This window comes from Cydia splendana, chromosome 10 (genome assembly GCF_910591565.1).
Source record: "Cydia splendana chromosome 10, ilCydSple1.2, whole genome shotgun sequence".
Lineage (NCBI taxonomy): Eukaryota > Metazoa > Arthropoda > Insecta > Lepidoptera > Tortricidae > Cydia > Cydia splendana.
Genome location: NC_085969.1, coordinates 17,294,466 through 17,314,570, shown reverse-complemented (window position 1 = coordinate 17,314,570; position 20,105 = coordinate 17,294,466).

Genomic DNA, 20,105 nt, shown 5'->3' with positions numbered 1-20,105 from the left:
TTTTGTACTTTTTAGTATTTGGTGTTATAGTGGCATCAGAAATACATCATCTGTGAAAATTTCACCTGTTTTTTTTTTTTTCATTTCAGAGAGACGGACAGGGGGTCTTAGTAATAGGGTCACGTTTTTCACGGGTACGGAACCCTAAAAAGGCGGACAGAAGAGGATAAATGCTTGGACTTTGTTATATAATAAAATTAATAAATGAGCAAACTTAGCGAACTAAACTTAAGTTACTTACCTCTCAAATGCTGTTACACGACATTCTGACAGCAAATCTAATTTCGTAGCAAATGTTATCCGTAGCAGTGACGCTACGCCGCTACGGGCTATGAAGTGAACGTCAAGATGGTTGGACCTTCCCCGGCAATCCACTTCGTGATATGTTATCGAGTTGCGATATTTGCATCTCTTTCAATCAGTCAATATGTCAAACAAAAGTGCAGCGACGCAACGGATTAACAAACAAAGTGCGAGAGAAATGTTGATGTTGAAATCACGATCATTGTAAATAATGACATAATATTATTGTTTCATAATGAATTGGGTAAACCCATTGGATTAAAAAAAAAACTTAATCTCTTTTCCATGGGATCGTTCGCCGAAACAACTTACCAATAAGGAAAGTGAATAAATATTTCGACACCGAGATTGTAATTGTTAGGTAATTTTATCGAAAAGAGTAGGTATTCTAACTGGGCACAAAATTGGTACCCACCAATTTCTAAATGTCAATCGATTTTCTTCATTATACACCAAAATATGTTTCTCCGTCATTAGCGATATGCATAATTCCTAATTACTTGATTAAGGAAACTACGTATGGGTGAACTTAAGCTTAAGTAGTCCAACCAGCATAACGTTCACGCTGCATAGCCTAAAGGCGGTGTTACACTTACCGGATTAACGTGGCATCTTGACCCATTTGCACGCCCGACACGTTGCCTCTAATTATACGAGCAGTAACGACCTAAAAACTATTATGGCGCGGAACGTGAGATAAATATCTTAGTAGTGACGTGTAAACGCTAGGAAGCGTATTCGGATATGTTAGCTGAGCCCCTTCTCAGATTTGAGAATTTCTTATTGTTTTAGGAAAATTTCTCTGTCGCGCTGACGGGGACAGCTCCTAAAATTAGTGCGATAAGGATAATTGCAGCTAACCAATCGTAACGAAATTTTGGGAACGGAATGTAAAAGAAATTATCTGTGTTCGACCGTTTTGATTTTTTCGTTTATTGTTACCGATTTTGTACCTATGCCAGGCGTCTGTTTTCGGCGCATTTATTTGGCCGTTTTTGGCGCTATTTGAAGTAACCTAGTTTTTATAAAAATAAGAATATCAAAAAAAGGGCCAAAAACCAGAGAGGAAAATGTCGAGAACGTTTGTATGGAAAAATGACCACTAATGTATCCTTTTAAATGTGATGACCGGGATAGTTCCAGGCGTTGAATGGGCATCTATGTACCTGCTCTCAGTAGGCACGCCATCTCTCGGCAATGCGGTCGAGCTCGTATAGTACAGTGCCATCGGCATCTTTTATGATCCATGATTGAGCTTTGAACTGCTTGGAAAAGGCTCTAACTTTCTTAAAAAGGTCTGCAGTTTGTAGCATGTTTGAATGTCTCTCAACGTTGCTGCAGATATAGTCGTTCGATTTGTAGCTGGCCCCGAACGGCCAATGCCTTGTCTATTGTTAAGTAAAACGGCGCGTGCTGCTACCTGCATCGGTCACTTTAACTGGCTATTGAATTACAACTCCTATGGAAATTGCAATAAGATTCAAAATGAAAAATAATTCGCCACTTCTTGTTCCCTCTGGTTACGGTTACTTACTGAGTGCCGGCGAGTCGAGCGCTACAGAACCAGTCTAAAATGTGTCATCGAGATGCGTAACAAAGGCGCGTTATCGGAGACCGCACCTACACTGGTTTTATTGAGCGTTGGACTAGCCCGCGCTCAGGTGCCAATTAGAATTTATATGACCCTTTTTTGCAGGTAATGGCACAGGCGGTTTTACTACAACAGATAAAGGATTAGCCGTTCGGGGCCAGCTACAAATCGAACAACTATACCCTCAATGAAGTTATTCCTAATTGACATAATCAATTATGATGATGACTGTATAAATTCTAAATTTATGTAGAGTATAAAATCTGAATTTGCCTCTACCTTCTGTAGTGACGTGCTAAACGCTGTACGCTAGATGGAGGCTCTGATAGCGTATCGGGGAAATTATTACTATGCTGAGACTCGTTTAGTGTTACGTTATCCGTTAAGTGCGCATGCTGATAACTTTCAAACTGACGGAAGGGGGATTTTCGAGGTTTTTTACCTACGTTTAATAGAATCAGATTATTTGTTTCTTAACCTATTATAAAATTGTTTAGAAGGCGGCGTTGAGATTTTTATCTATTTTTTTATTGAGGTTACTTGCTTAGCATTTAAAGAGAAATTGAATGTATGACTTCTAAAATTAATTGAAACACGTTAAACCTGTACTAGCATACTGCCCTTTTCGAACTTTAAGGTACGTCAATTAATAGATGTAGAAACGATATGGATTAGATGTGTCAGTGTCAAAAGTGACGTTTTTGTTTGAAGGAACGTCACAAATGACACTGAAACATCAAATCGATGTCGTTTTTAGATCTATTAATTGACGTATCTTAAAGTTCGAATCGGGCCGTATTAGTCTTATTTATTACATACCTTATTGTTATGAAGACAAGCTTTGAAAGTTTATTAACATGAAGTACCCTTTCAAATAATGCATGTGTAGTATTTAATCTTCATTTTCCAGTTCTTCTTCTTTTGACTTTAAATATGGTTTACCGTTTTTACTTAGCGATGCAATACTCAAAATAGGAAGTACAGTCAGAAAAACAATTAGTTCTAATTTAACTCCACTCGTTAAATTCAAAACCAGACATACTAATAACATATAATTTAAATATGAATAATAAACTGCCCGTGTTCCGGTTCGCATGTAGATAGGCACTCGTAATTGTTTTAGCTAGAACTTTGCATTTCCGCGCCTAGTGGTGTGGGAGGGACGAACTAGGTATTTATAATTACTGGCTTCAACTAACGTTTAGAGAAATTTCGAGAGTACTCGCAAAGGGATTTATAAAATCACTGGGGCTATAGGTCAAAAACTAAGCAACATAATTTTTGAAAGAAAGGAAATAGAAGGCGGAAAACAGTGGGGTCACATTTCCTTGTCCCACATGCCTCTTCAACGCACAAATTCCAGTGTTTTTGAGCTTCTATTTGTTTAATACCACATCGATGCCACTAGCATGCGGCCCGCGTGATGATAAGCGGTCACCGTAGCCTATAGACGTCTGTAACTCCAGGTGTGTTACATGGGTGTTGTCGACCTTAAAATGTTCTTGCTCGCAAATCATGAAAGACTGTACCTATTCACGTTGAATCTTATTTTAACGCAATTGTTGTGAATATTCTGTCAAACCTGAAAGCCAAGAATCGGTATTACTTCAGTGCATATCAATATGTTTTCTGCCTTACAAACATTCATTTTAAGATAAAGAATTTATTTAGATATTTTTGCGGCCTTCGTTATGTAACGTATTATTGCAGGTGACTGTACTATTTTTAGGATATTGTAGTTTATGTAAAGGTCCCGTTCGGAATCAGACTACATCATAATCCCTTAAGCTCCATGAAAAATGGTCGAAACCATACTCACAAATAATCAACTGGATCTAAGTCAAAATACAAATATCAATCATCAGAGCTGTCTCTCTAAGAATTAGAGGAACGAGAAGAAGGATAGAAAGATTTGGATCGGAAGACGGCTGTGGAATACCCATCCTTGAAGATTAGATTTCTCTTCTTTCTACCACACAACTGTATTGAAATAAGCTTAAAATTGTATTATTTAACGTAATAAATGTGTTATCATCATAATTACTTAATTACTGCTGCAGGCTGCAGTATTGCAGCATCACATTACTGCCGACCGTATTACTCGGACTATTTATGTATGTATGTAAATGTTTCTCTCGGTTTTACTCTCTTATATCTGTTCTATAATAAGAACTAATTTCGTGTTGCTTATTTCCAATTGTAATTGTAGCAAGTTTTTAAACAATTTACTACCATAAACAGTATTTCTGCACACATGTATGACTGTGTGTGGTGATTTCGACAACTTGAGTCTCACTATAACGAAATATAAGGTTAGGTTGCATATGAGATATCATACCTAAAGGATGACTCACACTAAACCGGGCGGAAGCTTCCGCCGCTTCGTTTTCTATGGAAAGCACCACATGATCACCGATCAGCCGTCATAGATAATGACATGTCGGACGCCTCGGCCCGGGCACGGATCGGTCTAGCGTGAATCATCCTTTAATCATACGAATTATGATAATAATGTCAAAAAGAATATTAAAGACAAGCGTATGCAATAAAATGTATGTTCTACTCTCTTTGTGGGTCAATTTCCGAATGTTAATTTGTAGGTCGCATCGAATCATTAATTGGAAATATTGGAATGAAATGGTATTGGTTCGCATGCACTACGCGATGCTACATCATACAGTGACAGCTACGAGAAAATTATAATTATATATAGGCTGCTTTTAACAAATTATCAGAGGTTTTACTGCGAAAATCGAAATTTCGTTATCTGTATCTCTTGCATGAGTTGGGAGCTATAGAATAGGCAAACGATTAAATTTATATGTTCAATCAATCAACTGTATGAATCTACTTAGTGATTATGACGAATCGACTAAAATATCAGGCCGACTAACATCGACTAAAATATGATCACATTTCTTTTTTTCTTTAACGGCTCTCTCTTGGCCATTTTATATACGTTTTATTCTTCTTTGCTGTAGCGAAAATAGAATGTATATATGTATGTACATTATTTTACATTTGGACAGATCAAAACCACAATAAAATACAATTAATAAAGGCGGAGTTATCCCTATTAGGGATTTCTTCCAGTTAGGTTCTTGAGATACACTTCTGACAGATAGAGGCGGAGGCTTAATAGGGTTCCACTTGTCACGCTTCGGGCACGGAAACGTAAAAATGTACTGAAATTAGTTTTTTAAAAGAAAAACTTAAACATTTCAAATATCACTTTTTTTTATTTACTAAACCGAGGATAGTAGTTGGTAACCTAAGCAAATAAAGGTAAAGTTTCTCACGCTACACCGAAATCGGCGGGCTTATTCCAAATTCAATCCCAACTTTTCCGTCGACGGTATTGGCATGGCTTGTTTATTTTTAGTAATTACGCCCCGAGTGAGTTGGGCACAGACTGAATAATAGTGCGCCATATTTCTAGGAACATATATTTAAAGGCAATAGCTGTTGTGTGTACATAATAAGGTAAACGTACTAGTGCTCGTCATGCTAATGCCCAATAGATGACACCTTGCTGTCACCTCTATTGACAATGTCTTAAGTTCCAAGGTGACATGTACTGGGACCGCGTCGAGCACCAGTACGTTTACCTTAAGCGTATTATTCACCGTATGTCCTAAACAATCTTCCACTGAGTTACAAAAACGCATTTACATAACTCAATGGAAAAAATATTTTTATTGGCTCTAATTGGGATTTCATATTTATAAACCCGAATTGAGAAGCTAGTCAAATCAGCCTTTCATCCTAATGTAACGAAAAAAACTATAACAAGCTAAAAATCTGTCCATTTACCATCGAACATAAATTTTATGTTTATAAAATGTATGGCAGACAAACTGCACGATGACAGAGTATGTAAGTGCCACATTTCACATAATATATGTATGTTCGTCAAGTTGTTATAATTGTATGATAGTAGGTGTATACCTATTTTGTGAACTGTGGTTTAGGTAGCATGCCCCTCACGCCTCACGCTAGGCGCAAATTCACAAAACTATCTATCTGTGTACTGGAGAGGGACCAATGTAAATAAGACCTCAAATTACTAGTGCTATGATACGAATCTAGGTCTCCTATTATAACTATGCTTAAAGCTTAGTTGTGGCAAGGTTGTGGCAATGTCCCGGATGTAAACCTGTTATGAATAGGCATGTAGTACCTCGCACGCTTGGTTGAAACGATAGCAAAATTTCTACGACATAAAATTTGCTTAGGAAAGGTAAAACGAAACTTTATAATTTAGTGTTTGCCTTTGCAGTGCAGTCTGCATATTAGAGTGTTACTTCCGCCGTCTTTCCCTCGTATACTCATTTATTCAGGAGTGCCTGTAATGATGATCTAGAGCTGTGATATTTGAATGAAATTTTATTAGAAGGCATTATAATAAATCTGAGATGTCGATTGTCGATGTAAATAAATGGATAAATTTTAGTTTCATTTATTTAAAAACTTAATGCGCTTGGTTGGGTACTTAAAACTCGAAAGTTAGAACCCATATGTGTGCCGGATTCGAATAGAGAAATTGTACCCATTTTATTGCTCTGAATTATAAAATTATTTTATTGAATATGCTGATTGTACTACTAAAATTATGCATCACTTAACAATTTAGCCTTTTGTAAACATGTTTAAAGAGCATCGCCCAAAGTGACGCGTGGGTCGCCCATAAGTGTTATTTCCGAAAACAATTTGCAGTAACATTGGGTTTTAGAAATTTAAAAGCTTCGCATTTAGTAAATGTTTATTTCTAAGTTTAATAGTCAATAAAACTTGATGATAATAAAAAAACGGCAGAATGAGCTAATTATTTGCTGTTATAAAGATCAGAAGATGTTTGGATCAGTCGAGCCAAATATAAATATAGACTTTCTTATTAATTCCTGCTTCCGAAATATCCCGCCGAACCCGACGCATCGTAAATAACGCCTCTTCCTTAGATACATTTAGTTGTACAGTAGGCATCAATAGTAGCTTATAAAACCATTGATGATGAAACAATGCGTCAAAAGTTTAGGTATGCCACCCTCGATTACTTTTCCAATTAGAGATAGCTAGGTAGGTACCTATATCTCGACAGTTTACGTTCAAAGATTTCTGCAACAGTGTAATGGTTTTGTATGTAGAGACACATCTCTGTTCAGAGAACGGTATATTATAATTACTTTTGACACATACATAGTCTCATACGCTCATCCACTCACTGTGACAAAGTACGAATTACGAACAGGGTCATCACTACACCGTGCTACACCTTATAAAGCTGAATGGATTTTAATTTAATGCTGTTTTCACCTATCAATAGAGTGATTCTTGAGGAAGGTTTAGGTGTATAATTTGTTAACCCGTGCGAAGCCGGGGCGGGTCGCTAGTAAATTAATACTTTCGTCCGTTTCTAACACCTACCTATTTGTGTACAGACATATAGGTGTCGTAAATATATGCCTGTCGTGTGCCTGAGCGCATCGAGCGGTTTGCGGCTGCGAGCTGCGGTCGAAGACGTCAGGACAGGCGCCGGCCCGGGACAGCGCGTCATCCGTGACACGAGTGACGTGGCGCAAATGTTAACGTATTTCAAAAGCAAAAAGAATAGATGGTATAGAGGGGTCCTGTCATTGTAAATTTTGTAGTCACTGTAAATTTACTGCCATCTATCGACACACGACTAAAACTCAAAATAAAAACGTATAAAGTTATCAAAAAATGTATATATGATATGGATAAATAATTTTATTATTTTTATATCATTTTGATCCATGTTCATTCACTGATATCTATGTGTTAAAATTGTTAAATATGAAACGGTGTCGTCACGCCATCTAGCCGAGGATAGGCTAAAGGTTTGTGCGGCATCTATTCGAGAATGACTTTTACTTGAATTCCGAGGCACGTTTTTTCCTTAGACTGTATTCGTCTTATACGAAGTTACATATGTCTTTGTTCAAAAGTAAAGGTTACTTTCCAATTGCGATCGTACGAGCGTTGCTATAATTATTGCATCAACGGTAAATGATAAATGATAAAGGTGACTTGATAAAGGTGCGGATTGCGAGTCCACCAGCTCCACTGATAAAGATAAAGATAAAAGATAAAAAATAGTTTATCAAGTAGGCATATTACAATGCGCTTATGAACGTCAAATAAAGCTACTCCGGCTCCACTCCAAGCTATACTGTTGCAGCGTTATTGCAATTATTGCAATAGCAACACAGCTTATGAAGATAATTTACAACGATGTTGCTGTAGTTGTCTTATTACTGCAGAGATTGGAACGCTCAATCTGTCACTCCATACTAGAACGTATATTATATCTACATCTTAAACGCATGACTGAAACTCCCGCCTAGGCCTGGTGAAACGAATGAAGGACGTCAACAAAGTTATTTAGAATTTTTAGAGTTGAAAAGATACGTAGGTTACCTACCTACACACTTCTATATCTTCTGACGGGCTGTTTCCCACGAATTGAGCATAATTATAAATAATTGAGAATGATTTACGCTACTACAGACCCAGCAGAAAATAATCCTCATTTGGTTATTTCACAAACGCATAACACTTAAAATAAACGAACTAACCTCTTTAAATCTTATATTTTCTCTTTATGTTGTTCTAACTACATATCCTGCAGGAGCTCTGCGCCAATAAAATAAAATTCTGTTTAGTGTTTTACAGTACGTGTTCAATTTTCAACCTTAACCAATTGAGATAGAGTCATAAAAGGAATTTAGTGCATAACAGGAGCCCGTGGACCCTAATTCTTCGTACGGAACAATCTCGCCGCGGTCTGAACTCCTGCTCTGGGCCGTGTCCGAGACAAAACGCTTTCAATGTAGCGAGGCGTTGAGGTATGAGGCATGAGCGGAAAGCGTGTACTTTTTTAGGGTTCCGTACCCAAAGGGTAGAAACGGGACCCTATTACTAAGACTCCACTGTCCGTCTGTCCGTCTGTCTGTCCGTCTTTCTGTTCGTCTGTCTGTCTGTCACCAGGCTGTATCTTATGAACCGTGATAGCTACAACAAATTGTCGAGTACATATATGCAATCTTTCAAAGGCCAGACGCCTTTGACCAACTCTAAAGGCCAAGCAGGACGTGCGTGAATAATTAATAAAACATATTAGATTTATTCCTACTTGTACTTAATAACTAACCACCAATATATACACCATAATACCACCCGTATTCCATCTGTTCAATATCTTGGTCCAATGTTTATTTGCGTCTCACATTTTTCTTAATGAGAGAGCGAGACGCAATGCGCATTGGACAGGTGAAGACCGTGCCCTAATTAACATTTTTATTTATTTGACAACTGCAAAAACACACAATATAAATTTACTAACACCATTACAAAAAAAAACATTAAAATATGATTTTTTCATTGGGACCACTAACGATGTTGAATCAACGAAACAATGTTGTTGTAGTTAATACTTTATTTAACAAAGATTAATAACGCTTGACTCTAATACATTAGACCAATGCAGTCTACGTTAGTGCCACTATAAAGAGGACAGCGAGAAACAACTGGTCCCAGTTTAGAAAATTCTAAGCGGAAAAACTGTCAAAACACGAAACACTATAGTGGGCTTTTGTTATTTCGAGGTTTCTTAAAAGAAAAATAAACGTATGTTTTGTAAGTAGAGTTAGGTAGAGTCAGACCGAGAAAAGTCTGCAGCGATTTTGATACCCCACGCAGTGCAAGTGTCGTTGTAAACGTCAAACTTCTGTGAAATTATGACGTGTAAATAACACTTACGCTGCGTGGGCTATCAAAATCGCTGCAGACTTTTTTGGTCTAACTGTAGCCTGGTTTAAAGTTTCTTTCAACGTAACATGGAACACGTCTAGCATATCTTGTCAAAAATAGCACGACTAAATAGACATGAATTGACATGATTTGTCAAGTCACGCTTGATGTAGGTATGATATGAAGTCGTACGTACGGCCTTTAATAAGACGTGTCAGGCGTACTGGGCATACCTGGGTTTAATATGAAAAGAAAATATTACAATCCGCCGTTGATCACCAGTGGTGAAGCGGCCCCTCGCTCACGGCCTCGCCTATCCCTTATAGTGCCCTCGCACTATGCCTTAAAGGGGATCCTGGCCTATGAGATAAGCAATACATCTTCGCCCGCGGCTTTATTTATTCACGCTACGCCAGTAGACCACAAACTTGCCCTTAAGTTTAAGCAATTTTAATTAAAAATACCTACTATAATTTTAAGTCGGAGAAATAAATAACACAATCAGCAGTCTAGGAGAACAATAATTAGGAACAAGGCCTCAGCCTTTCACATAAGAAAGCCCGCAGTGGAAAGGATTAACCGAGCACGGTCCCTAGATCGTTATTTCCATTGGTTACTAGAACGGGAGCGAGTCGTGTTTGGTCACCAATAACGCCAAACCTTAAAGCCGACCACTGACTAACAGTCCGCCGGACAATATCGGCCGGTCTGTTGTTCGGAATTGTCAAATTTTTGTTCTAACTGACAGGCCGATATCGTCCAGCGGCCTGTTAGTCAGTGGTCGGCTTAAGATCCTTAATGACTATTATGTGTCGTAGGTAGAACGCACTTAGCACGTAAGTCTCTCTATCACTCTTCCATATTAGTGCGACAGTAACAGTTGCGTTTCGATCGCTACGGAGCTAAGCGATTGGCATGTTGGCTACGCGGCCTCAGCCATCAAAGCCCGTGCTCTGTAAGTGAGTAGAATGATTACCTCGAGGGACGAGTCTAATTAAAACGTATATGGAATCGTTCCAACTGGAAATACTTTGTGAGGCTTTAAACCGTAAAGTTGAGAACCCGGGATTGGTAGGTATTCCGTATTAAATTAATTACTTTTGATAAGCTAGAACTACCTATGTTATTTTTAAGTTTATTTCAATAAATCGATACATTACGTAATCTTTTCTCACCTTAAAAAAAAAGAGGTTTCTCGATATAAAACCAACAGTATAAATAAAGTCGCTATATTTGTGTTATCTCCGCGGCCTGTGTAGAGGTACCTATGTACTTAGATTTACTAATTCTATAAATATCAAGAATTTCTCAATATGGCATGAAAGGTACAAGCCTTGGCTTACTTATGTACTACTGAATAGTACTGATTTTCCTCTAACTGTACCTATGTGATAACTCTCTAAATGTACCTATACTTGAAACGATAAAAATAAATTTTCTCGCCTACTATATATATATGTAGTAGAATGAAACCACGCATTATTAATCAGAACGTCTCAAGGTCACATAACAGCAGGTACTTCAACCCGTAATTTCCCACAGGGTCCCGTATTTACGACACAAGCTAATTGATCGTATTTCTCAGAACGTAGAGACATGTTTACTCCGACGTCGAAACACGACACAAGAGTTGAAGAATTTCGAGAAAAATAACTTTGCTGTAGTCACCCCCCGTACCGATGCAAAGTGACAATCGTTAGATAAAATGGATACACTTAAAATACCGTTTGATTCAGACTACAACTTTACTGCATTACTGCTAGTACTGCTACCGGTTCGATGTCCAGAGTCAACTATTTGATCTGATATAAGCAACCACAGAGTGGGAGCCCCACGAGTCTAACCGGGGAGCCGGCAGGCCTCGTCGGCGATGGCGGGATAACTTGGACTCCTTCTTGAGAGGCTGGCCAGATATAGCACTAAATAGAGACGAGTGGAGGAAGAGGGGGGAGGCCTTTGTCCAGCAGTGGGACACAGTGGGCTCTGAATAATAAATAATAATAAGCATACCTGTGCTAACTCGGGCACGAATACTAATTGATGTTTAATTATTAAAGTTTAGTGACGTATATTTATGCATTTGCTTATTTGAAATCCTGTAAGTAAACAGGTTCAATATCATGTCTAATTATCGAGCCTCTTAAGGTAAAAAACTTTAATAAGTTTTTATAATCACTTTATACTTAGTATCTTTAGGTAAGTACTATGGTTTAGGTGTTTGGGTGTATGTGAGGTGGGTGTGCAATAAAGAGTATTGTATTGTATTGTATTGTACTTAAATAAAAGTAAACAAATAATTTGTACATTTTCGGGTAGTTATAACATTTATTGATTAACCAACCAAATATAAAACCACCTGGATCTGTCACTGAACGACCTGACTTTAACCTACATTATTTGATCATGTAATGTTTTCATCTACCCTCAACTGGTTTAATAAGCCATTTGAGGGTAGATTTTGTTTACTCTTTTTTAAATACCTAAAGACACAGACATAGTGTTGGTGCCCCGAGTTAGCACAGGTATGGATATAACTATTATCAAACGGCGATACATGAAATGACACTATCAATAAAAAAAACTGAAAATCATAATTAGATTCCAAAAAAAGTAAGACAATGTTGCCACTTTTTACTAGCGCGTCTTGTATTTATGTAAAAATAAGTAAATAAAAGTACTTTTTTAAATCGTAAGAGTAAAATTACCAATAGATCTTCTATCTTAGCGTGTTTATTTATAAAAAGAAATTTACTATTTTACAAACAAATTATTGCAGTGGCAACATTGTCTCATTTTTTTTGGAATCTAATTACGACTCGGAGTATAGTAGATTATTTAGTTAAGTAGCTAGATAGATGTCTCATGAATGAATTCAAGCAAGATAAATGAAACGTCATTAAATAAGACTAAGTACTCATAAAATATGACATCCGGCGCCAACTAACGCACAAACGTACCCCCTTGTTGAAAGACAATTTATAGCCAATGTCCATTAACATAGTATTGCTTGCGTAACTTAAGTTATGACTCAGATTATCAAGATACCCCTTAATAACATTACCATAACTGGGTACCGTATTGCTCAAAATTGCCTACCTTCCCAACATTGCCTGGCTTAAAAAATGGTGATTCTTAACAAAACAGTTGTCTTTATCTAATTCCTAATAATGGTAGCCGCGATTCACTCATTATAAGTACCTCATTACTCTCATTAGATATAAACAGCTGTTTTGTAAAGAATCGTCTTATTTTTCGCGATAAAGTGTAAATAAGAACATAAATACATTTATTTTTTTACATTTCTGTATCAATTTGCCTTTTGATCGTCGAGAAGATATAAATACTTATACTTATGATCAGTCCTTCGGGGTATCATTTTATTTGTAGACACATTAAGTTATGAATTACCTACCTACTGCAAATTAAATGGAACTTAACTGCGAATTACAAACATGAGTTTGGATGTGGTTTTAAGCATTCTTATAAAAAAAACTGCAAACGATACTCAAAAGCGATGGAGGGGTGAAAAAAAAAACATTTATTGTTTAAACTCATAAAAAAAACCGGCTAAGTGCGAGTCGGACATTATCTATAAAAACGGTCACCCATCCAAGTACTGACCCCGCCCGACGTTGCGTCAAAAATCACGTTTGTTGTATGGGAGCCCCACTTAAATATATATTACTTACAAGCTTTTATTTAGTTTCACCTGACCGTTGTCTGTCGTTCTGTAATCAAATCTTGCAAGTTAAATTTGATCCACTTCCCGGTTTCCGATTGAGCTGAAATTTTGCATACATGTATAAATCGAATGACAATGCAATATTATGGGACCATCGAGCTGATCTGATGATGGAGAGAGGAGGTGGCCATAGGAACTCTGTGATGAAACAGCGCAACCTAATTGTGTTAGGGGTTTTTAGAATTGTCTCGATGAGTATTAGTTGCCTGTAGTAAGAAAAGTACAGTCAGCGATATAAACTTGTACCAAAAATTAAATTTTTGCCAAAAACTTTTTTATTTTGTTTTTAGTATTTGTTGTTATAGCGGCAACAGAAATACATCATCTGTGAAAATTTCAACTGTCTAGCTATCACGGTTCATGAGATACAGCCTGGTGACAGACGGACGGACGGACGGACGGACGGACAGCGGAGTCTTAGTAATAGGGTCCCGTTTTACCCTTTGGGTACGGAACCCTAAAAACTAAAAGCTAAAGAGGTAAAAATATTAAGTAGAAAAGATTTTTTGTCCAGCGTGTCTCTAGAGTGACAGAAGTGTCATAATGGAATAGAATGTCTCCGAGCTCACTTTACAAGTTTTTCGCGTTCGTCTCACCAGCGACAAGTACAAAAATAAAGACTGTAAATCTCTCACATTCTTTATTCAAAAATTGCTCGGCACGTTCTCTCCATAACCCAAAAACTATTCAGATAGTAATTTCTTGTTATAAATCGGATACAATTTGTCACCTCATTATAAAGTTAAATAACAAAATTTTAAATTTAAATATTTTAAATTGCCCTTTCGCTCTCGATAAAGATGAAGTCATGTTTTTAATACGAAAATGTGTTATCACGTTAATTAATGACGTCATATTCATTTTAAAGATAAGGGAGTTGCGATACAACAAAAAAAAGTAATAGGGACAGGAATAAGAAGGTAAAGAAGAAAAAGAAAATCAACTCGTCCGAACCAGAGCTGCACCACCTAATCATTTTTTTGTACACGTTCAGCATCGTCGAAAGCACTGCAGTAGGTACGTGTCTTTTGTACATAATAAGCATGTACCTTGCGAAGGCTGAGATCAAAAAGTGCGCACGAGAGAAGTTCTTCGGATTCGTTCCGATGAAGTCTTAATTACTTTGTACCTACTTAAACTTGGATTCAGTAATTTTATATACAGGTTTACACAACATACAGCAAGTCTTTGTTTTATACTTGTCTTTGGCCCACCTTCATTTCATATTCCTAATGGACTTAAAGAACAAAACTTGCTATCTGAAATATGAGCGCGGGCAAAAAATAAAAGTAAGTGGATCAAAACTGTGCTTTTGTCGTGGAAAGTTTTAAATGCAATGTCGTTTGTCTGAAATGGTATTCCTACTATTGTTTTATATCAGAAGTAGCTAACTTCATATTATTAAGAGCAATACCATAATTAATTAATTACTCCAATAATGTTAGCCTATTGCACCACTTAAATGTCACCGTGAAAACACAGTAACTGTCTCTAATGAATACAGTTAAAAAAGACGGGTAGTCTATATCACGTGCGAGATAATATCGCAGTACTCATGTGCTAAATCTACTGGTAAAAAGACGGGCATAGAAAAACACTTTCACCCTTTTCCACGCGCTGAGGGCCGAATTTCAATTTCAAACGCTCGATTTCGTCACTCAAAAATCTGTGGAAAACGGCTAAATGCTAATTTTTGAAATATAAGCGATATTGAACACTAAGATAAAGATAAGATAAAGATAAAAAATAGTTTATTCAAGTAGGCATATTACAATGCGCTTATGAACGTCAAATAAAGCTACACCGGCTCCAACCCTACACCTCTGCCTCGAGAAGATTTAAATCCCCCCTCAATTGAAGGAGGGTGTCCCAATATGGGACCGGCAACAAACTCGGCGGGACACATCTTTTCAAAACATTATTACCTCTTATAATTAACATGCATTACGAGTAAATAAGAAACATACAATTTAAATTACCTACTCGTTTTCAATTCTATTAGTAGAATTTAAATGACTAGTAGTGGAGATACTGGAGATAGTATTGAAGGGAGCCACACAAAATCGAGCGCTCCAAATTCAAAAATCGCCCCCCTGGACGCTGTGATTTTACCCATATCAATAAATTTTAAAATCAGAACATTACAGATATTAATAACGAATCAAATAACACTAACCCATCTCATCATCGTGCAAAGCGCGCATTACGCGGAAAATCCCTCGCATTGCTCCCAGTAAAAGTAAAGACGAACGTATCGTTTACGGCAAAACCACCCCGGGGAGGGATGAGCGAGTTTTCATGAGCACTTCGAAATAACGAGTTCTGTAAATAAGACACTGTGAGTATGTTGCTTAGTAGCGATGTTAGATTACTTTGAGTGAGTATGAGCATGCTTTTTAATATAGCCAGTTACCTGGAGATAGTTTGTAGATTTTATGTGAGGGAGAAAAGGGGACGACGTCACGTAACCGCTTCTCCGTACAAACGTATTTCCGAATTTCCTCTCTGGATATTAACTTCATATAACTTTTTATGCAATTGAATGTGTCTTGACCACAGTTATGCTCCCTAGTTTGATTTTTATCGAGTAAGGAGCTTTTAAAAATTCGCATGGAATCTGTTTTTCGTTTTTCAAAAAGTCGCAGGAAGAGGCATTGCTATGGTTAATATACAATAAATTAAGAAGGAAACAATTTGGCTGATCATATTTTGAAATTTAGGGGGAATAAATATTTAGTTACAATGGCATCGGGCATTACCTACCCACAACTGTATTGAACATATTATTATAATTTATAAGTAGGTACATAAACATTTCTCATGCTTAACTTTTCACACAGAACTTCAATAGTCACAAAAATGTAACCGAAATAAATGAAAATGATGTGAAATAAGTGAGTCTTTAAACGGGAAGCCGGCAGCCAAAATCAGCTAAAGGTTCACCAAATAAAGTTACAAACTTTGGCCTACATTCAGGTCCAAATTAGATTTCAAGGCGTGTCCCGTATCTCGTGTTGCCTTTCCCGAGTGTTAATTGTGTTTTCCGAAAGTAAATAGCTAAGTTCTTAATGCGTTTCTACTATAGGTAAATTAAGAGATTGTGTCTAATCGTGTGACAATCATTTAATTTATAATATTAGAAGGCAAGATGGAACAAAAAGAGGAAGAGGAAAGTCAAGACCAACTTTGTTTTTTTATACCTGATGTTAAACAGCCACCGCAGCCTATGGTCGCTTGTACCATCTCAAGTGGAGTTACACGCGCGTTGCCGACCCAACAAGCTCGCAAAAATTCATCCTTGGAAGCACTGGAAACCTAATTCATCATCAGACACTCAACACTTCATACCTACAGAGTAAGTAGTAGTGCTGTGGCTGTGGTCTTCTGTAAGGTGGTGGTACTTCCCCAGTTTGACTTCTCCAGATATGTCATTTCGCATTTTCGCTGTGCCTTACCTCTCTTTTTTGGTCGGACGTAGATTAAGGACATGCCCGGATCCAGATACTATAATAAAACCGATCAAGTTCATGTCGGAACACGCATAATGACCAGTTCGATACCTTCATGAGATAAGAAAAACTTACATTCAAAAAGGGTATCCTCCTCATGTCCTTTTTTTAAGAAGGGAAGCTTTTGGGACAAAACTCAAATCATATAAGAAAAAAGCTTAATTTGCACAACAAGCCAACCAATAAGGACCAAGCAAGGCTCTTCTAACTCTAACTCTTCTAACTGACGTTAATTTTAAAAATGAATATAGGCACGTGTGTCATAAATCTCGCATACAATATGCATTATGAATATATCAAAACAACAGATTTCCCAAATCTAACATAATCCAGAAGCCAGTCAGACCTGCTGGTTTATTCATCCAAGAACGAATGTCAATTCCAAAACAACATGAATATTTTGCCTTCAAAAATGTCCATAGGAAAAATTCGCGACGAATCCAAGCTATGCACGCCGACAAATGCGTCCCGCTGACAAAGAACGTCATAAGGGTTATTAAAATTAAATGTACATACGTCGTTTTAAAATCACTAGTTGAAGATGCATACAGAACCCTCTGTGAATACAAATAGGCCGCATCTGAGTGAAATAGGCGTAGCCGCATATATTATGCGGATGCTTTTAATATCGCAAAATGCGTCGCCATATTTTCGTGACAAAACAAAATAAGATTTGCGATGCGAAAATGTTGAAATGGAAACATTTTACGGAGACGTAAAAAACTATGCTTTTGCCTATTTTCAGAATACAGGGTGTCCCTAGCCATGGGATAAAACCGAAATGTACATAATTATGCATTAGGGTATTTAGAACCAGTATACAAAGTATCATAACAATCGGTGTAGCGGTTACGAAGAAATTAACAAATTACGATATTTTTACTTTGGAGTAACCTGTATGTGTTAGTATCTCCTGAGGTAATAAATAGTATAAAACCTTCTGCGACCGTTTTGATTATCTTTTTTATTTATGACATTAATAAGATACTGACTTTTGAAAAATGTCATGATTGCCGCACATTTTCAAACAAATTGTCAAAAGCACCGCCAATGATTAATACAGTATGTTTCTTTTTGTTGTCGATTATTGGAAATAACTTTTGTTTGATAATTTATTTTTTTATCTTTTGTTCTAATTAAAAAAAAATTACCGTTAGAGCGTTTCTGAGAAGTAACCCTATGTGGGATTTCAGGGTTTGTCCACTGGCTAAGGTCCTATGTATATAATATGTCTGCGGTCAAAGTGCCATGTCTCTAGGGAAAAGGTAGTGATAGAACGCAATTACCGATATATTTTGTGAGAATAGCCGATGGGATACACATATCTAACATTATTGTATTAATCCAATATTACTTATACTACAATTTTCACAGGTACAGTATAAATATACGTATTGAACAAGTTACCAGCTTCTTAGATGTTGCAACCAGTGGCACTGACGACTTTATAGACTGAAGTGGTTGTCAAATACGTTGCAAACGGGGTTTGAAATTATTTTATGCTAAAATGATATTTCAAATTCTAACATGAGCTCACATAACTCACATTTATCATCATATTTAACGAAACAAGTGGCCTCGATTGAGGATGACTCACGTTAGACCGGGCCGTGGGCGGGCCGGAGCTTCCGGAGCTATGGTTTCTATGGAAAGCACCACCTAATCACCGATCAGCCGTCATAGAAAATGACATGTCGGACGCCTCGGCCTGGGTATGCCCGGTCTAGCGTGAGTCATTCTTGAGGCTTCCAGGAATCTCCACAACGATTGATACTGCTCTGGTTCAACATTTCCTTGCGATCTTCAACAGATCGCACACACATCACTGATCAATGACTGCTTGTTTTTCTTCTCTTGCTCATTTAAAAAAGGTTGCTCAACACATTTCCCAGATGAATCTCTAAGAGACGTACGCATAAAACCTGTCCCCTTTTACCTCACTCTCAATAGACAGAAGGTTTTATCCGTCAAGAGGCTCCTGGGCGCTAACACCCTTTTTGATGCAATGGGTCAGTACCCTAACCACTAATAAGGCTCGGACTATCGCTCCCGGTTCGCACTGATGACGGGCAGATTCTGAGAGATAAGTCCCGTTAACGTGATAATTTTTAAGTCGCCTACCTTGAATTCTGAAAATCGAAGTTCGTGTAAGTACGTATCTCCATCACTATCACTCTTTAGCAAAAACAATAGAGATTGATATTAGACGAACCTTAAATTGCCATGTCCACGGTAGCCCCCCAACACATAATGTGCATTTGTCCCTTCAAAGACAAAACGTGCTCTATGATAGGTATTAATTGTCCCCCATCTGCTATCTACTAATAAGGCACGCTCTGTCGCATCCCCTTCAGCAACAATAGCCCCTCTAATGAGAAGGACTTCATAATCTATATTTTGTCGTGGACCAGGACTATTCTCGTATGTTGGAACTACCGAAATTTTGTGAATTAGTCCGAAATTATGTTTTGGTATTTTCGAGAGCAATTCTTTGCTGAAAATTTTTTTCAAACAAAAAAATAAAAATTACTAGGAAAGAAATCAAATTATACATATAAGAAAATATTTTAATTTGTGTAACGTTCTGGGACCAAAAACTACATACATAAATGTAGTTATGTGAAATGTCGAATTTAAACATTTGTAAGGAATGTAAGTAAGTATAATTTAAAATTATTACACCAATATTATTGACTCTGCTTCCTACGAGTAGTGACGGCGAAATGAGATTCAAATGTGATGAAATTGATACTTTAAATCTTTAGATATATTTCCTAGAACCGTAGTCAGATTTAAAATCTTGACTTTTTTTTGTTATTGATATGGTTCGATCTTGACACGCATAAGCGTGAGTAATTGTATGATATCATGTGAATATCAAATCAAGTTGAGATTTTAAAATCTAATTACCGGTCCTAATCTCAAACAAAACGTTACAAATCTGTATATGATTTTTTTTTACAAATAGTGTCTGTACGTAATGCAAAATATCCTTCATTTTGTTCAGAATAAGGGCGTGCAACTAATGAGTTTTAACCCTTTCAATCACCACCCATCAATGTAAAAAAGATCAACCCTCCTCAGTACCACTGGCCTGATTAATCACTGGTCCGCTTCATTCGCCTATAAACCTCACTTCCGTTCTCTCATCTCTGTCAGTTGTAGCAAAATTGAACTTTGTAGACTTATT